The sequence below is a fragment of the Apodemus sylvaticus genome, chromosome 16 (genome assembly GCF_947179515.1).
Source record: "Apodemus sylvaticus chromosome 16, mApoSyl1.1, whole genome shotgun sequence".
In the NCBI taxonomy this organism is placed as follows: Eukaryota; Metazoa; Chordata; class Mammalia; order Rodentia; family Muridae; genus Apodemus; species Apodemus sylvaticus.
In genome coordinates this window covers 53,351,646-53,369,703 of record NC_067487.1, presented here as the reverse complement: position 1 = coordinate 53,369,703, position 18,058 = coordinate 53,351,646, and the positions used below count along the sequence as shown (strand labels likewise).

Here is an 18,058-nt window from a genome sequence, read left to right as displayed (position 1 = left end):
AAGTGGATATTAACCTAGAAAACTGGAATACCCAAAACATAATCCACACATCAAATGAGGTACAAGAAGAAAGGAGGAGTGGCCCCTTGTTCTGGAAAGACTCAGTGAAGTAGTATTCGGCAAAACCAGAATGGGGAAGTGGGAAGGGGTAGGTGGGAGGACAGGGGGAGAGAAGGGGGCTTACGGGACTTTCGGGGAGTGGGGGGCTAGAAAAGGGGAGATCATTTGAAATGTAAATAAAAAATTATATCGAATAATAAAAAAAATAAATTAACCTTTTTTAAAAAAATTGATCTCAAACCACAGCCCTCATAGTTTATCTTCGCTGTCTCTACAGCCAAGTGCAGCAGTCTTCTAGGCTTCTGTCTGATTTCAGTTAGCCCTCTAGTCCATGCAACTGTAGGTGTTACCTTGACTGCAAATGGTTTGCTAGCATCCTGGCTCCCTTGGACAGGAGATCAATATTTACATTAAAACCCCCTAAACCTGATAAGACGAATCCCCAAATCCTGCCTCTGAGGATTACTTCAATTTCCTATCTATCAGACACCAATCAGGATGCAGAAGTAATTTGAAAGGCAAAAATTTAATTATAGCAATATACTATTGGATAATAATAGACATATCTAGCAGCCTCTATGAACTGAGGTGAGATGCTCCAGGAACAGACACCCTTCCTTATAAAGATGACATGGGGACCTCTTAGCGGCCATTAGGGTTTTGTGTGTGTATGTGTGTGTGTGTGTGTGTGTGTTTTGTCGTTGGTTTTTACTGTGGTACCACTTCAAAGACAACCTAGAAAGTTCTGGGATCAGATTTCTAAGAGGGAGTACCTAGACCATTGGGAAATGAGGAAGTTATTAGTTGGGAGGATGCCAGAACTCCCCTTTGGAGCCAGCTAAAGAAGGCTACGTAAAGAAGATGGTGGCTCTGGTCCACTGGCTCTGGTCTATGCAATGAAGCTAGTGACTCTGCCATCATACTTGGTGGCCACTGACCTCTTATAATTCATAAAGAAATGACCACTAGAAAGAAGATCTTAGAAAAAGACTTGAGGAAAAAATGCCCAGAGTCAGAGTTCTGTTAGTGGTTCTGAGATTGGAGAACGACCAGGGCCCCATCCTCCAGTGTTGCTATGTGATCCCCCCTTCACACTGAGTTGACAAATATCTTGGCTTGTCAGGCTGAGATTATAGTGGCCTTGAGTGGTCCAGAGGGGATAGATGTCTCTGCCTTTCTAACCTGGGTCTTTTATGATGGCCAGAACTTCACTTGCCGGAAGCAGTCTCCTCTAAAGGAAATGGGTTATCTTAGAGCTCAGTTATTTCTACGGATAGCACTCCTTTGTAGCTGTGCATGGAAGTGTGAACTGCGTACTCACTGTGAGCTTTGTCACAGGAGAAAAATACAGACACAAGCTGGGGATGGCTGCCCAGACCCCAGTGGGTGGTGGCACATTATTCAAGTCTACAACATTTTGAGACCATAGAATTAATCTCAACTTGACAGTTGTGTCAAGTTGAAATTAATTCTATGGCCTCAAAGCTACATGGTATGGTGGTGTGTATATACTCATGATGTAGTTGACAACAGAATAGGATGTTCAGGAATGTTTGTAGGTTAGCTTGTGAGAGGCAAATGTTCATTGTGAAATCCTCTAAAAAATATTATAGTGAGTGGGCTAACAAGATGACCCAGTGGGTAAACACACTTGCCTGAAATCCTGTCTGCCTGAGTTCAATCCCTGCAGCACTCATAATTCAAGGAGACTCCTGAGGGTTATTCCCTGACCACCACATGAGAGTCTTGGCATGTGCATGTGTGCACACACACATATTCTCATTCTCTCTTTTTTCTCTCTTTCTCACTTACACACACATACACATAGAGAAACAGACAGAAAGACAGACAGACACATACACACACACAAACACACACAGACACACACACACACAGAGAGAGAGCTAAAGCAGGAAGATCAAGGGTTTGAGGCTAGCCTAGGTTGTATATATAACAAGACCTGTCTCAAAACAACAAACAGAAAGTAGACTAGTAATAGCTTAATCCTATTTTTCTATGACACAGAGACCTTACAGTGTTATTATTTCAGTTTTTTTAATAAACATTTTTTTATTCGATATATTTTTTATTTACATTTCAAATGATTTCCCCTTTCCTAGCCCCCCCACTCCCAGAAAGTCCCGTAAGCCCCCTTCTCTCCTCCTGTCCTCCCACCCACCCCTTCCCACTTCCCCGTTCTGGTTTTGCTGAATACTGCTTCATTGAGTCTTTCCAGAACAAGGGGCCACTCTTCCTTTCTTCTTGTACCTCATTTGATGTGTAGATTATGTTTTGGGTAATCCAGGTTTCTAGGTTAATATCCACTTATTAATGAGTGCATACCATGATTCATCTTTTGGGTCTGGGTTACCTCACTTAGTATGATGTCCTCTAGGTCCATCCATTTGCCTAAGAATTTCATGAATTCATTGTTTCTAATGGCTGAATAGTACTCCATTGTGTAGATATACCACATTTTTTTGCATCTACTCTTCTGTTAAGGGATACCTGGGTTCTTTTCAGCTTCTGGCAATTATAAATAGGGCTGCTATGAACATAGTAGAGCATGTATCCTTATTACATGGTGGGGAATCCTCTGGGCATATGCCCAGGAGTGGTATAGCAGGATCTTCTGGAAGTGAGGTGCCCAGTTTTTGGAGGAACCACCAGACTGATTTCCAGAGTGGTTGTACCAATTTGCAACCCCACCAGCAGTGGAGGAGTGTTCCTCTTTCTCCACACCCTCTCCAACACCTGCTGTCTCCTGAATTTTTTATCTTAGCCATTCTGACTGGTGTAAGGTGAAATCTCAGGGTTGTTTTGATTTGCATTTCCCTAATGACTAATGAAGTTGAGTATTTTTTAAGATGCTTCTCCGCCATCCGATGTTCTTCAGATGAGAATTCTTTGTTTAAGTGTGTACCCCATTTTTTAATAGGGTTGTTTGGTTTTCTGGAGTCTAACTTCTTGAGTTCTTTATATATATTGGATATTAGCCCTCTGTCTGATGTAGGATTGGTGAAGATCTTTTCCCAATTTGTTGGTTGCCGATTTGTGCTCTTGATGGTGTCCTTTGCCTTACAGAAACTTTGTAATTTTATGAGGTCCCATTTGTCAATTCTTGCTCTTAGAGCATACGCTATTGGTGTTCTGTTCAGAAACTTTCTCCCTGTACCAATGTCCTCAAGGGTCTTCCCCAGTTTCTTTTCTATTAACTTCAGAGTGTCTGGCTTTATGTGGAGGTCCTTGATCCATTTGGATTTGAGCTTAGTACAAGGAGACAAGGATGGATCAATTTGCATTCTTCTGCATGCTGCCCTCCAGTTGAACCAGCACCATTTGTTGAAAAGGTTATCTTTTTTCCATTGGATGTTTTCAGCCCCTTTGTCAAGGATCAAGTGGCCATAGGTGTGTGGGTTCATTTCTGGATCTTCAATCCTGTTCCATTGATCCTCCTGCCTGTCTCCTTTACCAGCATGTCCTGGATACCTCATCACACCAGGAAAACAAGATTTGGATTTAAAATCACTGGTCATGATGCTGGTACAGGAACACATGAAGGACATACTTAAAGAAATTCAGGAGAAAATGGATCAAAAGTTAGAAGCCCTTGCAAGGGAAACACAAAAATCATTGAAAGAAATCCAGGAGAATACAAAAGCCAATAATGAGGAAACACAAAAAACACTTAAAGAAATACAGGAGAACTTTGGTCAACAGGCTGCGGTCATGAAAGAGGAAACACAAAAATCTCTTAAAGGATTACAGGAAAGCACAAACAAGCAAGTGAAGGAGCTAAGCAAAACAATCCAGGATCTAAAATCAGAAGTAGAAACAACTAAGAAAACTCAAAGGGAGACAACTTTGGAGATAGAAAGCCTTGGAAAGAAATCAGTGGACATAGATGCAAATATCAACAACAGAATACAAGAGATAGAAGAAAGAATCTCAGACGCTGAAGATACCATAGAAACCATGGACTCAACAGTTAAAGAAAATGCAAAAAGCAAAAAGCTTGTAACCCAAAATATCCAGGAAATCCAGGACACAATGAGAAGACCAAACCTAAGGATTATAGGCATAGATGAGAGTGAAGATTTACAACTTAAAGGGCCAGCAAATATCTTCAATAAAATTATGGAAGAAAACTTCCCTAACCTAAAGAGAGAGATGCCCATGAATATACAAGAAGCCTACAGAACTCCAAATAGACTGGACTAGAACAGAAATACTTCCCGTCACATAATAATCAAAACACCAAATGTACTAAACAAAGAAAGAATATTAAAGGCAGTAAGAGAAAAAGGCCAAGTAACATATAAAGGAAGACCTATCAGAATCACAGCAGACTTTTCACCTGAGACTATGAAGGCTAGAAGATCCTGGGCTGATCTCATGCAGACTCTAAGAGAACATAAATGCCAGCCAAAACTACTATATCCAGCAAACCTCTCAATCACCGTAGATGGAGAAACTAAGATATTCCATGACAAAACCAAGTTTACCCAATATCTATCCACAAACCCAGCCCTACAAAGGATAATAGGAAGAAAACACCAATACAAGGAGGGAAACTTCACCCTGGAAAAAGCAAGATAGTAACCTTTCATCAAACCCAAAAGAAGTTAAGCAATCAAATTTAAAAAAATAACGTCAAAAATGACAGGAAGTAACAATCACTATTCCTTAATATCTCTTAACATCAATGGACTCAATGCCCCAATAAAAAGACATAGACTAACTGACTGGATACATAAACAGGACCCTACATTTTGCTGCTTACAGGAAACACACCTAAGGGTCAAAGACAAACACTACCTTAGAGTAAAAGGCTGGAAGACAATTTTACAAGCAAATGGACTCAGGAAACAAGCTGGAATAGCTATTTTAATATCAGATAAAATTGACTTTCAAGCCGCAGTCATCAAAAGAGACTCTGAGGGACACTTCTTGTTGGTCAAAGGAAAAATACAAAAAGAAGAACTCTCAATCCTGAACATCTATGCTCCAAATGCAAGGGCACCCTCATTCGTAAAAGAAACTTTATTAAAGCTCAAAGCACACATTGCACCTAACACAATAATTGTGGATGACTTCAACACTGCACTTTCCTCAATGGACCGATCAGGAAAACAGAAACTAAACAGGGACACAATGAAACTAATTGAAGCTTTGGACCAATTAGATTTAACAGATATATATAGAACATTCTATCCTAAAGCAAAAGAATATACCTTTTTCTCAGCACCTCATGGTACCTTCTCCAAAATCGACCATATAATTGGTCACAAGACAGACCTCAACAAATATAAGAAGATCGAACTAATCCCATTATTTCAGTTTTAAGAATTAATAACATTGGCCAAGGGGACACAGCTTACACGAGTCAGAATCTCGAGTTTTCAAACCCAGCAGGCTGGTGTTCTCAGCCCACGGACTTGCCACCCCACAGCAAGGACAGAGAGCTTGGTGCTACCTGAGCCGTGTCAGCTTGCAGAACATGGCATGGGGAAAGCTGATCTCTCTGAGTTTCTCTTCTCTTTTCAGTTTCCTCCCCACTCTTCCCATGGGGGGAGCTCTTGTCCCTTTCATTCATTTATGATCATTTCTTGTGCAGTGGCTGGAAAAACACCCCCACACTAGCATCTCCACTTGCCTCTTCCTTCTGTGAAGGGCTTGGTGTTGAGGGTTTTTTTTTTTTAAAGACCATGGTAAAGGTAAATGGGTGACTTATTTGGTTAGAGGAAAGGAAGGACTGCAGGCAGTCAAGCCAGATATATAAGAAACAGCGACGAGGGCTGTGCATGTACAGCTAATTTCCAACAAGAGTCATACTGTCACATTCACATGGGGGGCTGAGAAAAAGACTTTTTCTTAATTCTTCTGCATGGGTAGAATCAGGTGGTCTTGAACAGTGTCATCCTTGTCCCCAAATGAAACATAAGCAGGTGCACAAGCGCGTCCCACAGCTTGTTGAGCCTCACTTAAGGATGGGGGAGTCCTGAGCCAAGCCAGATGGGCAGGGAGGGGTCCCCAGCATGGCTGGCAGTTACTGTGAGAGTTCTGCTTTGGGAAGCACCGGGAGAGTGGGATCCCAGAGGCTGAGGACAGAGTGGCTGCAAGGATATCTTCAGGCTGTCCCAGATAGAGCACACTGTTCTTAGGGAAGGACGCTTGGAGCCTCCCATGGCCAGCCATTGTCAGGGTGCCATTCCAGTCTGCCCAATGGCCACAGTAAGGATGCCGTGGCTTTATGAGAAGTTCTCACGCTGGTACTTTAATTAAAAGAAAATCCTTCTATGTTCTGTAGCATTTAAAACCCTCATTGTATTGATGTTTGCAGAAATAAAGGCTTCCTTTGTATGCTTTGCAGCCAAATCTCCATGGCAGTGAGAGTTGCTGGAAAGACAGAACCTCTTAAATGCACTATGCAAATTTATAAAAGCAACATGCAAATCAGAAGTGTTCTACTGATTCAAAACAAACAAACAAGCAAACAAACGAAAGAAAGAAAAGAGAGTGATTACTATGCCTCATGGGGGATTCCTGACTGTGTCTGGGTTGTCCAGGGGTTGTGTGGTGTGTGTGTGTGTGTGTGTGTGTGTGTGTGTGCGTGTGCGTGTATACAAACCAAAGAAAGGAGATCCTCAATGCTCCTTTGTTATTTCCCGAGACCCAGGACCCTCCCTTGTCCTGAGTAATAGTTATTGCTGTGAAATAGGGTTATGGGTACTGGATTGTGCTACAATGGATGAAAGATACCTATGGCTAGGAATCAGAGCAGGAGGTGAACTCCCTTAAATTCTGGCTCTGAAGCCCGTCCTGGCCACAGATCAGAGGCCTCAAATCTGGCACTCTTCTGCCTGTATCGCTACAAGAGCACCTGCGTGTATCACTCCAGAACTTGTAGTTCATTCTGCAATGCATTCTGGGAACCTGGAGAAATACAAGTTTTCTGACATTGAAGTTATCCAGACATCTCATTAGGAAGTTACTCCTCTGGTCTATGGAGGGTGTTTCCTAGCTCTACTGGTGACATTTTGATGACTGGTCCTATGATATGGAGCCTCACTCAGCCCCTGTGTCAACAGCAGAGAAAGGGCACGTGAACAGGCATATTCTCTTGTTCTGGGCAAGCCTTGAGTGCTTTATTATCCTGAAGACTTGTTTTCCTTCAAGTCTTAAGTGTCTCCTAAGTCACTCAGGAAGAGGGTGAAGCTGAGTTAGATGAACAGTAAGGGATCTAGAAGATAAGAATCATGGGGAAAAAAAGGGAAATTTAAGAAGACTCTGCTGTGCTTGGTGGCCTGCAGGACCCATGGTGTGCAAAAGTGGGTACATGCTGCTCATTCTATGCAATTTGCATGCTCCCCAGTTCTGAATGGTTTGGTAATCTGTTCTATTCTTCAAATACAGTGACATGGAATATTATATTCCCACACAATTGTAGGGTACTTCGGTAATTATTTTAATAGAGTTAATCTTGCTTTCTTGATATTACAGCCTTCTGGACTCATTGAGTGTATATTTCGAAAACAATATGCAAATAAGACTTCAAGTGTTTTAAGCAATCCACTCAAACAGGACCAAGTATCAGAGCTCAAGTTGTGTTTAGAATTAGCACCCTAACTAGAGTTCATGTCAAACTCATCTTATGCTAAGCAGTGTAGTAATTTTCATCTATGTATTGTTATCGAACACGTTACCGGATAATTTACCACCTGGATGAATTCTTGCAAATATTCTGGATGTGTAGATGATTGGCAAGTAGAATGAATCCAAAAGGAGGGAACCGGGAAAGGGGAAAGCATTCGGAATATAAACTAAGAATATAGAAAATAATAAAAAAAAAAGAATGAATCCAAAAGCAACTGACCCCAAAGTCATCTCATTTCTCACTTGCTCTTTTCTGTGCCCCCCCCCTCTCCTGCCCTCATAACCAACTAGCTGGGATGTCTAACAGCCAGAGACTTTACAGTTTGAGTTGCTTGAGCTTTGCAGAGGAGAAGCCCAATTATCCTAGTGTGCTTTGAACCCCATGACTCTGTGTTTGGTCCCAAAGGTTGTCTTTCCCAGGCTAGTGGGATTGCCTGGTCCTTTGGTTCACCCTGGTCCATCAGAGAATGGAGAAACTGTTTGGTTTATCCTACTTTACAGTTTTGCAAACAGGTAGAGCACAGTGACAGAGCACAGCCTGAGCACAGGGGTATGCCCCACCTCAGACTTACCCTATTGATTCCACAAACCCAGGTTTAATAAGAGCAGCACCCATAGCCACAGGGAAAAAGAAACATGAAAAATCAGCTTTAATAGCATACTTCATTAACCTAAAATATCCAAAATACTGTTATTCCCATTTTTAGTCAAGATGAGGTATGAACAAAACACTAAAACTAAGCATGAGAAACCTAGTGTCTGCTTTGCAGACCTCTCAGCATCCTTTGGGGCTGGCACCCCTTAAAGCACCCATTAGGCATGTGGTCACTGGTTGTTGGGCCGAATGGCAGAAATAGAGTCTTCAGCCTTCTGGACAGTTTGCCTGGGATCTCAGGAGGCTGCAGATGGGAGATGTGAGAAGCCTGTTTACAAGTGTGTGTACTGTGTGTTCGTGGTGAATTGTTTATCCTTGCAGTAATATGAATAGCAGTTCCACCCTGTATGCCTACTTCCATAATTAATTAGCATTTATAGAGCAGTTTATGTTTGCAGAGTGCTTTACTGATGTAGTTGCCAGTCTATTTATCTACTTCCATGTTTATACTTTTCCTATATGCCTACCTGTGCTAATTACTGCTATAATTACTGAAGTTATGTAAGACTACAACTCATAGTTACCTTCAAGAGCACCAGCAACTATTTTAATAGCAACAATAAATTTTATCTTCCCTTTCTACGATCTGCCTATTTTACAAAGAAATGTTATATCTCTATCCAGTTTTCTCCAAGTTCTTGCTCTGCCTAAGAGTGAAAAAAATATATTTAAAAGCAATTTGGTAATTGTCTTTCCCCCTTTGTCAGCTTAAATTTCATGTGAATGTGATAGAAATTGAATGTCGTATCTCATAAAAACAGCTTCAAAATATACAGACTTCCACCATGAAAAGAATAATTACAAATAATGACATCACTGTCAAAGAAGGCTGTCTTGTTATTGAGTGCCATTTCCAAATAATCATCTAAAATTTGTGTTTCGTGTGTATGTGTGTATGTGCATGCATGTGTGTGTGTACACATACATGTATTCATGTGCATGTAGAGGTCAGATGTTGATACCAGATTTCTTCCTTTATGATTTTCCACTTACTCCTTAAGACAGGGTCTCTTACTGAACCTAGAGCTCACAATGGCTGTAGCAGGCCCCAGGCATCTTTCTGCTACTGCCTCCCAGTGCTAAGAGTGCAAGCACACGGCCAGCCCTGTGTTTAGTATAACTGCTGGGGATTCAGACTCAGGGCTTTGTGCCCAAACGGCAAATACTTTATCCACTGAATCATCTTTGCAGTCTTTCATCTAAAACTACAAATTGTAGTTTTCTTACTACCCTGTAAGCAGGAGGTAGCGACCAGAGGACCATGTCCTGGACACTTAGGTCACAAGATGCTGCAGCTGGCTCTCTGGAGATGGGAGCTGAGGCACAAAGAAAGGGAAGCAAAGGGAACTTGAATCGCAGTCCTGGGGAACAAGAAATGGATTTGTGATGTAGTTGGGAGATTTCAACCTTACCCATTTTTTTCTCCCTGTCGCCCCCCTCCTCCTCCCAAATCAATAAGGAGGGAAAATTACAGTGTTCCAATTCATTCCAAAGTTCTGCAGCTCGTGGTGATTGGAAATACCAGAGAGGGGAATGCTATAGATTATACAACAGAAAGAGAGCACAAAAATTTGTACAGCTGCAAAATGCAACCTGCTCCACAGCAAAACCAGGCAGCTCTTGACTGCAACAGCAACACCACCCAAGAGATTTGAGACCAACGCCCACGCTGAAGCAATTTTGTGAGCCCAATATTGGGGATTAGAGCTGAACATGAGAGATCTTACTCCACAAATCACCACAGACCCACCGCTTCTGTTCCCTGCTCTGCTGTTCCCTGGAGAAAATCATTAAGGCTCTTTCTGTCTCTCCTTAAAATGGGAGCTAAATTAGTAACTTACCACAAAGGAGTGTTTTCTTAATTACTTGCGTACAAATTACTTGACATTATTGAGTGAAAGGTATCAAAGAGAATGCAAGCTATTACCATGATTATTTTTGTTCTAATATAAAGTGGTGGGCCAGAAGCCCTTTCTATCTGTGGATTATCTTTCAGTTCTGTGATGCTTCAGGGACTGGCTCCTAAGGCTCTAAACGCCATTAGTACAGGCAGCCTTTCAAGACAGATCAAGGGGCCAGCATTCCAGGCTGGGGCTTGCAGAGTGTGGAGCTGAAAGAGCAGATTCAGGGAAGAGACCGGAAGCCTGAGTGGTGGCCTCATCCTGGCTGGCCACCACGTGAAAAGCTTTGTTTTTTTATAACCTCCGATTTCCTCTCATCCTGCTGGTAGGGCTCCCAGATTTAGTGATATAGCCTCAGGGAGGTAGAGAGGTGGGGTCCCCAGACTTTGTACCCACCCCAACACTTCCACCACAGGACTACATTGCCATGAGTCCTGCAAAACCAAATGACAGGAATAAAAAGTAGACATGGAGAGTTCAAGGCTAGCCTCATCTAAATAATATCTAGCCAGCTAGGGCTAGATATTGATACTTTGTCCTACCCAATCCCACCACCACCGCCCGCCGCCGCCGCCGCCGCCGCCGCTGCCACCACCACCACCACCACCACCACCAAAACTGCCAATGATAAAAATAAACACTCACTGGTGCAATGTAGCTTTCCTAGAGATGAAGGGACGGACAGCTTTCCCTAAGCTATGGCTAAGCATATGTGGAAAGCAAGACACGAGAGAGAACTTTTCACTTCTACAAGAATCGTGGTTTGCTTTGAAATACCAGAGCCAGGTCAACCAGAATCAGGTCAACACCACTGTAAACGCCAGTCATTTTAAAGAGTGGATCCTGCTCTGGAGGAGGGCTGGGGGTGGGGTGGGTGGGCAGGGGGGTGGGGGTGGGTGGGGGAAGAGGCAATCTAATCTGTGTAGGGAACGTGAGCTTCCACTGTTGACCCTGATTGGCTCTGGCATTTTTGAAGCACTCTGATGATGCCATGAGGGACACAGAGGCAGGAGAAAGTGACAAAAATCCGGTGGTGATTTTGGAAAATTAGGTGGCGGTAGAGCAAGGCCTTGAATGCTTTCCACGGATTTTTTCTTACCTTTTTTTTTTTTTTAAAATCAAAACATTTATTCTGCCAGAGGGTAAGACTGCAGGATGCTTTTGAATAATTAGACAAGTTTCCCAATCCAGTGAGACGGTAAGAGAGAGGAATTCATACCCACTGGATTTCTCCTTTATAGAGAGTGTTTATTCACTTCTCTGAGATATCTTCCTTATGAATTCCAGTGTGTTATGTTTACTATTAATGTCTTAATGATAGTGACAGGAGACTGTTTAAACCTTATTTCATGGCCAACTTTCTATATAGAAAAGCTTTCTCTCCTCCCATGTGCAATTTTCTGTCCATTCATTAATTGTACTGCTGCTCTCCTAAGTTTATTTACTGCTTCTAAATACATACCTTAATTTACATGTCAAGTCCCACGGGGTGACTATAAAATGTAAAATCTTATATAATAGCAGAAGCAGCCGCAAATATTTTATAACCAGGGCCGCTTCTGAATCCTAATTCCGCAGATGGCGTGAGGTTCATTTTTATAGAAGCCATTGAAAACTAATAAATGCCATCCACATCATTCAGCGTTGTCAATAATCTACCAGATTGTGTGCCCAGGGGTTCTTGGGAAGCAGCGTGAGAGCCCGCCCTTCCCTCTACAGCCTCCAGCTGCACAGCCACAGCTGACTTGTCCTGTCAGCCGCCACAGTTCTGAACAGCTAGCTCAGCACCAAGGCCAGGCTTTTTGTATTTCTCATCAGCCGGTGGAGAGACCCTTGCAAGACGGAAATTGCTGTACAGAGCATGCAGGGCAGAGAGAGGTGAGCGTCTCGTTCCCTAGGTATTTCATATTTGCCTCTCTGAAAAGCAATACGGAAGCAGAGGAAGAAGAGAAAGAAAGTCTCCATGAGGCCAACCACACATTCCTTATTCTACAGACCTGTCGTAGCCACTCTCCCCACATTTACATTTATGTGCACACATGCTTGTGTGCACAGGTACATGTGTCCAGAGGTCAATGCCAAGTGTCTCCTTTGATTGCTTCTCTACCTAATTTTTTGAGAGAAGGTTTCTCAATGGCATTGGAAGTCAATGATTGGCCTAGCCAAGCTGGCCAGCAAGCTCCCACATTCTTCCTGACTCAGTTTCACCAGTTCTGGGATAACAGGTACTTATCATCATGCCTGGAGTTCCCCATGGATAATGAAGATCCAAACTCAAGCCCTTATGCTTGTGTGGCAAGCACTTTACTAGATGAGCTCCATCCCTGTCCCTTTGACATTATGACACAGAATTATCACACACAGTGTACGGTGCACACAGACACGCAGACACAGACATGCACACAGACACACACACAGACACACATACATGGAATGTGTTTTAAGTAGGCTTATGATTTTGCCTTGAGCTTCATTCAAAGCCATCCTTGTGCTCATGAGCCCCACAGGCCATGGGTTGGACACTCCCGTTTGATACTTTTTTTCTATTAAAAAGATGCCTTTATTTGTATGGCCCACAGAGTTCATAAGAGGCATCGGATCTGCTGGAATTGTAGTTATGGATGCTTATGAGAAGCCATAAGGGTGCTGGGAACCAAACCCAGGTCTTCTACAAGAGCAACAAGAGATCTGAACTGCTCAGTTTTTTTCTTCAGTCCCCTCTCTACTTTTTTTCTTTTTTCTTAAATTTTCTTGTTTGGGGGAAAAAGCTGATGTATTAGGAAAAAATTCTGATCTGGTAAAACAATCAGAATTGGATTTAGTGGATTTGAATTCTTTCTTTTACCATGAGGGTCTCAGTATCCTGCTGTGTCACAGGAATCATGCTAGCAACCATCTGTAATGGGATTCAGACACACCCTCTTCTGGTGTGTCTGAAGACAGCTACAGTGTACACATATAAATAAAATAAAATAAATTTCAAAAAGGTTTTATGCTGTTTTTCAAATATTCCTGCCCCAAAAGAACTAACAGTTTAGAAGTGGTTGTTCCAATGATAGCAAGTCATATATGTAGACATGCTCTAAAGAAAGGGAGGGAGAGCTTTCCCAGCCCAGAGAGCCTGTGGAAGAAGGTGCCTCTGCATGGCCTTATGGAGGAGAGGAGGCATAGCTGACCACATAGTACCTTGAAGCCACACAACCACTCTGGAAATCAGTCTGGCGGTTCCTCCGAAAACTGGGCACCTCACTTCCAGAAGATCCTGCTATACCACTCCTGGGCATATACCCAGAGGATTCTCCACCATGTAATAAGGATACATGCTCTACTATGTTCATAGCAGCCCTATTTATAATTGCCAGATGCTGGAAAGAACCCAGGTATCCCTCAACAGAAGAGTGGATGCAAAAAATGTGGTATATCTACACAATGGAGTACTATTCAGCCAGTAGAAACAATGAATTCATGAAATTCTTAGGCAAATGGATGGAGCTGGAGAACATCATACTAAGTGAGGTAACCCAGTCTCAAAAGGTGAATCATGGTATGCACTCACTAATAAGTGGATATTAACCTAGAACACTGGAATACCCAAAACATAATCCACACATCAAATGAGGTACAAGAAGAAAGGAGGAGTGGCCCCTGGTTCTGGAAAGACTCAGTGAAACAGTATTCGGCAAAACCAGAACGGGGAAGTGGGAAGGGGTGGGAGGGAGGACAGGGGAAGAGAAGGGGGCTTATGGGACTTTCGGGGAGTGGGGGGCTAGAAAAGGGGAAATCATTTGAAATGTAAATAAAAAATATATCGGGATAAAAAAATTTTTAAAAAAGCACTTTTAACAACAACAACAACAAAAAAATAACATCGAAAAAGACTTAATATTTCACCACCATTTCTTTGAGCTGGATTTTGTCTGGATGCAAATGCAAAAGGAGCAAGAGGATCATCTGGTGTGAGGCAACCTCAGGAGATGGTGTGGTGAGTTTGGCCTGCGCAGTGGGTGGCACATCAGGTAGGCTGCATGAGAGGCACTGGCTTAGAGAAGCCAGAGGACAGCTGGGTCCAAAGCAGCTGCAATGTAGAAGGGAAAATAAATGCCGCAATGGCATTTCCCCCTCAGACTTGTCCAGGCCTCCCGATCAGAAGTTATAAGGAGAGAGCGCTTGGCTGCGGGCCTTCCTTGCCGGTGTGGTACACCTCTTTTAAATCTTCATAGTCTTTCGGAGATGCATGCGCGCTCACTCACACACACACACACACACACACACACACACACACACACATAGAGTTACCGTAGAGGACTACTGACATACAGTCATAGTGAAGAGCTACGAGGTAAGATGATTGAAAATACATTGAAAGATGGAAATCATCAAGTAAGGAGACAGGTGAAGGTACTTGAGGAAAAAGATATCCAACACTATCAACATCATTTGGCACCATTAGCTGGACATCACCAGGCTTCTGTTGGGCTTATCCATGATACACTATTTTCCTGAGTGCCTACCTTTCTTTATCTTTCATTATATGACATTTTTGTCTTTAGTAAGTTGAAGGCACGGAAGTGGCTTGTGTTTAACACCAAGAGTCATGACCAAAGGTGCCAACTCAAATCTTTGCTGGGAGCCATGAGATTAGAGTTATGAAGAAATAATCTAGAACTCAGATACTTCCTTTATTTCACTTTGGAATGTGATTCAGAAGGAGCAAGCACTCCTGGAATCATTCCCACCCTGCCATTGTACTGTGTATTGAATATGTACTGAACATGGGCTGTGTACTCTTGCTTAAAACCTTGTGAAATTTAATTATGACATAATACAAGTTGGAAAATGAAAGACAACTGTGGTCAATTTCCCTGTCCAAAATTTTGTTGGGATCTGGTTGATCCATGGAGGCAATTGCTTCAGGACAGTATGGGGGGGGGGCATTTTAAAAAAGTCGCACTTGAAGCCTAGGAGAAATTGCTTTGACAGTTCTAAGACTCACTAAGGGGCTGTTGCTATCTGGTACTCTCTCCAGTGCCCAGTGCACACCTACATGTCTGCTCACATTCCTTCCTTCCTTCTTTTAGAAATAAATTCTCCTCAAACTTTACTATGGCACATGATTTTTCATAAAATAAAAAAAAGTTCATAAGCTCATACTTTATAGGTTGTGGTGCTAAATATTAACCAGAAGAATGTAAACAGATAGCTCATGTCTTGTGGCTTTATCTTTTATGTCTGAGATGCAGTTGTGAAAACAGGAGATGAAGCAGCTGCTTTATTCCCTCCAAAGAGCATAGATCATATTTACTCAATGTACAGAAAAGAAAATGGAGGTCTGGAGTCAGATTCTGACAAAGGCTCTGGTTATCTTGCTCACTAACAAGGCAGATGATTTGAGAACATCATACCATTCTTTAAACAAATCATACAATCTTTCAAGACTTTTGGTATCTTCCTCTACTGAAAAGGGGCATATAGAGAGTGGTCTATCTCAGAGGGTTATTATGGAGACATGTCTGTAGTAGGAGCTGTTTGAGCAACATGCATTGTTTTAAAACTGCTGCAGTTTATAGTCACAACTACAGGCAAATTAAAGTATGTCTGACTCAATGCGAACAGATACCTAGAAGTTGATATTTCAGAAGAGAAATTTCTCAGTTTGGTGTTCTAGGGTGTTACTTGTTCAAAAGCAATAGGATCAGGAGGATAAATCCTTTGTTATCTAGGCCCTGAGCCTTACTGGATTGCTAGTAACCTTCCTACGATGCTGCCATTCGAGTTGCAAATATTCTTGCTGTCATCAGCTGCAGACAGATTTCCCATTTGGGTAAATTTGATGGAGGAAATTATCCTGCCAGGAGCAGGGCAGATGTATAACAGTTGTTCTGCCATCTGACAAGTTGATTGTCATGGTGGATGTCTGTAGATCTGCATTTGTGAAGCCAAAATTGGAGACCCTAATATTGTACATTTCCATGTAAGTTGTCTGTGTATCTGTTCACCAGGAGTGTTCTCCATTTCATTTCAGGACCATCCAGTTTATTCTCCACATCACTACCAAGGTACTCACACCCCTGATGCTTGCAGAGGCTTCTCCTGAACACAGAATCCACAGACTATGTCTGCCAACCCTTCTGCATGCATTCATGCAAAATTGAACATCAACCAACTGGAATTCTCTCCCACCTCCCAATGTCACGAAAGTGTTGGAAAGCAGAATTTGAACCATTCTTCAATATTAGCTGTGAGTTTTCTGAAGCACTTTAAGGAAGGACTTTGCATGGTTGATGGCAAACCCGAGCAAGGCCTCTTAGAGTAGTTGATCTCGAGAACAGAAAATTACCCCTGACCCCTTATCACATTGGATTTCTTAGTTACCTCATTCCTAAATGGTTAAACATTGCAATGGTATCAGCATGGGCTGTTTGACTAAGTAACTCTGTTATGGGTGGGATGAAGATGTGAAAACCTTAAGGATAAGACCTGGAAATGAACTTTTAAGAGAGTACAAAAAAGCAAAATGAAACTAAAATAAGAATGTGATTGTCACATACAACTGTCACAGCCTCAGCAGTAGTCACAGACTTGTAGAATCTGATAACACTGTGCATGTTGCTTTTTAAACATCCACACAGAAGCATAGAGGCTGAAACGCCTCATTACTCATATTAGAAAGATGCTAGGAGTGATATTTTGCAAAAAAAGCAGAACACCTGGCAAATTGCTGACTTGCTTTGTTGATAATTTTATAATTTACAGGCTCAAAGAAGCCATGGGAGAACTTTGTTTCTGTCTCCAAGTTCTGACCAACCAGGTGGGACTTGTTGATCTACAAGTGACAGAACCTTGGACAGACATAGATTCCATCTTAAAGTAGTCAGGAACTTATCATAAGACTGAGCAAAATTTCGATGAATCTTGACAAATAAAATTTATGATAAAAGATGCATTTGTGATATCTACCTCAAAAAACACCTCGGTTTTGACTGTTTAGACTAGCTTAGGTCAGCCTAGACTAGCATGTTTATAACCTGTAACCTGAATCAGGGATGGATCTTACCCAAGACTACCCTGTGACTGGAATGATTGATTGTGTTTAGTTGATGTACTCTAAACTGAAGGGACCTAGACAACAGGGGCCTGACAGTAAGAGGAGGACAGAAAAGCCAATTTGTAAAGAGAAAAATGGAGTTATTGACAGGTGATATCAGGATGTAGAAATGAGGGTAAGAAATAGAGAGAAGCTAGATTGTGAGTCTCTGAACAACAAAAGAGTTATATGTTTTGTGTTTTGACTGAGGTATCAATAAATATGTACTGTTGGGGAAGGAGGAAGAGAAAGATGCCTTAGGATTGATAAATTTCAGCTCTTATGAGAACTCGATGTGCTTAGTTGTATGTGATGGACGTCTACAGTCGCTGAGATTTACCACTAACTGGTATTTATCTTCTTCTTTGATTTGAGCTGGTTAGATTGTGTATTTGTCTGTTGTTACCAAATGAGCTGGAATCTTAAATAGCTAAGACCAGAGTGTCTAGGCAAGAATCCGCAGCCCAGATTTTGATGTGAGGACCTCTTCCTCAAATCTTAGCTGAGCAAATGGTATTGCCTATACTTCTGTTACTTAGTCCTATGCCCAATGATTTAGAAAACTCCACTTCCAATGGGGAAACATTTGTATTCTACCTAACAAGACATTCACCAGAATCTCATCCTGTAGCTCAAGAATGGCTCCTTGAAATGATTTTTCACACGTGACCTATCAATTTCAGCTCCACTCATTAGAAAAGC

General features: G+C 42.0%; 1 long non-coding RNA gene across 1 annotated transcript in view; it reads left to right on the top strand.

Annotated features, from left to right (window-relative positions):
- The window catches only part of LOC127666949 (uncharacterized), a 124,563-nt gene extending 108,059 nt beyond the window's left edge, over positions 1–16,504 (top strand). The window contains exon 3 of the long non-coding RNA XR_007973743.1: positions 16,295–16,504. This is a non-coding gene — a long non-coding RNA (uncharacterized LOC127666949). The remainder of the gene's footprint in view (positions 1–16,294) is intronic.
- Positions 16,505–18,058: the final 1,554 nt, after the last annotated feature.